This window comes from Scyliorhinus canicula, chromosome 4 (assembly GCF_902713615.1).
Source record: "Scyliorhinus canicula chromosome 4, sScyCan1.1, whole genome shotgun sequence".
Taxonomy (NCBI): Eukaryota; Metazoa; Chordata; class Chondrichthyes; order Carcharhiniformes; family Scyliorhinidae; genus Scyliorhinus; species Scyliorhinus canicula.
The window spans coordinates 233,419,226-233,422,542 of NC_052149.1; positions in this window are offsets into that span (position 1 = coordinate 233,419,226).

Here is a 3,317-nt window from a genome sequence, read left to right on the forward strand (position 1 = left end):
GGTCTTCCAAATTACTTTGAATGTCAGAACAAACAGGAATAAAACTTTATTTCTGATGTCCACTCTGCTAAAACAGAGATGAGGAGGAATTTCTTCAGGCAGAGGGTGGAGAATATGTGGAACTCTTTGCCACGGAAGGCTGTGGAGGTCAAATCACTGAATGTCTTTTAAGGCACAGATAGGTTCTCGATTAATAAGGGGATCAGGGGTTATGGGGAGAAGGCAGGAGAATGGGGATGAGAAAAATATCAGCCATGATTGAATGGTGGAGCAGACTCGATGGGTCGAGCGGCCTAATTCTGCTCCTATGTCTTATGGTCTTTAACCATTTGTGTCTAACGGCTCCACCTTCCCCATTTTAATCATGTGTATGCACACAATGTCTGCCAGTGGGATAAGGTTGTGATTCATTTTTTTTCCAATTAAGGGGCAATTTAGCGTGGCCAATCTACCTAACCTGTACATCTTTGGGTTTGTGGGGGTCAGACCCACACAGACTCGGGGAGAATGTGCAAACGCCACACAGACAGTGACCTGGGGCTGGGATTGAACCGGGGTCCTCAGCTCCGTGAGGCAGCACTCCTAAATAGGCAGTGATTTTTCAAACCGTTTTTGTGAGTGGGTCCTCCCTTCAAATGAATTGAGTCATCACAAATCACAGTGGCTACTGGTGACGTGCTCTGTGTTCCCGTTCCTCTTGTCCCACAGCCTCTGTGCCCCCCACTGTTCCAATCCACATTATAATTCTCATAATGTGAAAGTGTTGCATCTAAAGAGCATTTTAATGTTCAGTTTAAGAAGTTCAAGAGCAGACTATATGGTCAATGAAAGAGTCCTGGGGAAAATTGATGTACCGAGAGATCTGGGAGTTCAGGTCCATTGTACCCGGAAGGTGGCAACGCAGGTCGATAGAGTGGTCAAGAAGGCATACAGCATGCTTGCCTTCATCGGACAGGGTATTGAGTACAAGAGTCGGCAGGTCATGTTACAGTTGTATAGGACTTTGGTTAGGCCACATTTGGAATACTGCGTGCAGTTCTGGTCGCCACATTACCAGAAGGATGTGGATGCTTTAGAGAGGCTGCAGAGGAGGTTCACCAGGATGTTGCCTGGTATGGAGGGTGCTAGCTATGAAGAAAGGTTGAATAGATTAGGATTGTTTTCATTGGAAAGACGGAGGTTGAGGGGAGACCTGATTGAGGTCTACAAAATTGAGAGGTATGGACAGGGTGGATAGCAACAAGCTTTTTCCAAGAGTGGCGGTGTCAATTACAAGGGGTCAAGATTTCAAGGTGAGAGGGGAAAAGTTGAGGGGAAAAGTTTAAGGGAGATGTGCGGGGAAAAGTTTAAGGGAGATGTGCGTGGAAATTTTTTTACGCAGAGGGTGGTGGGTGCCTGGAACGCTTTGCCAGCAGAGGTGGTAGAGGCAGGCACGACAGCATCATTTAAGATGCATCTGGACAGATATATGAACGGGTGTGGAACAGAGAGAAGTATACCTTGGAAAATAGGCAACAGGTTTAGATAAAGGATCTGGATCGGCGCAAGCTGGGAGGGCCGAAGGGCCTGTTCCTGTGCTGTAATTTTCTTTGTTATTTGTATTTACTTCCACATAGCAGTGAGATGGCTGAGCCTGCTAGACTGGAGCCGGAGGAGAATAGGAGCACTGGGGAACCACAGCAACTGCAGGAGGGGTGGAGTTGAGGGGAGGAAAGGTGTGGTGAGGGACAGTAGGACTGGAGGTACAGGACCCAGAGTACACCTCTGGCTGCCATGTTTTACCACATCGGCCTGCGATGCCGACACACACACACACACACACCCCCCCCGGAACAGGCCCTTTGGCTCTCCCTGCTCCAGCCATGCTGCCCGCATAACCTAAAACTGTCAACACTTCCAGGGTCCGTATCCCTCTAGTCCCATCCGATTCATGTATCTGTCAAGAAGCCCCTTAAACGTCACTATCGTCCTTGCTTCCACCACCACTTCTGGCAGCGAGTTCCAGGCACCCACTACCCACTGTGGAAAAACATTCCTTGCACAACTCCTCTAAACTTTGCCCCTCACACCTTTAAACCTATGCCCCCTAGTAATTGACTCTTCCACCCTGGGAAAAAGCTTCTGACTAGCCACTCTGTCCATGGCCCAAAATTTTGTCGACTTCTATCAGGTCGCCCCTCAACCTCCTTCGCTCCAGTGAGAGCAAACCGAGTTTATTCAACCTCTTGTCCTAACTAATGCCCTCCATACCAGGCAACAGCCTGGTAAACATCTTCTGTACCCTCTCCAAAGCCTCCACATCCTTCTGGTAGTGTGGCGACCAGAATTGAATATAGAAAATTTACTATATTCAGGTATTTCTGTGATGGTTGTATGGTCATAGGGTTAGACAGCTGGTTTGTGATGCAGAGCGTGGGTTCAAAGTCTGAACCGATTGAGGTCATTAATGAAGGTTAATGAAGACCTCGCAGGTTGAGAAGAACTTTGCCCCTTGCCTGAGGTGTGATCCTCTGGTTAAATTACCAGCGGTCAGCTCCCTCTCCTCTCCCTTTCTCTCTCTCTCTCTCTCTCTCTTTCCCCCCCCCCCCCCCCCCCCCCCCCCCCCCCCCCCCCCCCAAAAAGGGGAAAGGAAGCAACCGATGATCATCTCTGACTTTGGCAACTTTACTTCTACTTTATGTAACATGAATGAAAAATGAACATACAATGTAAAGGATTGTAAGCTTGTTTTGTGAATAGTTTCTAAAGAGCAGTGGCCTCACATGCACAAAACAGAACTACTGTGGATGCTGGACATCTGCAATAAAAACAAACTGCTGGAAATACTCAGTAAGTCTGACAGCATCTGTGGAGAGAGAACCGGGTTTCAGGACTGTGAAACTTTAGCAATGTAATAGATTTTGGGCAACTAAAAGGGGAGAGAGTCAGAAGAAACAAGGGGGAAGATCTATGATAGGGTGGTGATGTGCAGGGTAGGTGGAATGACCACACTAAATTTTTAAAATAAATTTAGAGTACCCAATTCATTTTTTCCAATTAAGGGGCAATTTAGCCTGGCCAATCCACCTAGCCTGCACATTTTTGGGTTGTGGGGGCGAAACACACGCAGGGAGGATGTGCAAACTCCACGCGGACAGCGACCCAGAGCTGGGATCGAACCTGGGACCTCAGCGCCATGAGGCTGCCGTGCTACCCACTGCGCCACCATGATGGCCATGCTAAATTGCCCCATCTGCTTTACTCCTGTTCGCTGAGGCACCAGAGCCAACTCTTAGCTGATGAGGTGACTCAACAAACGAGGGCATCGGTCGTCCTCT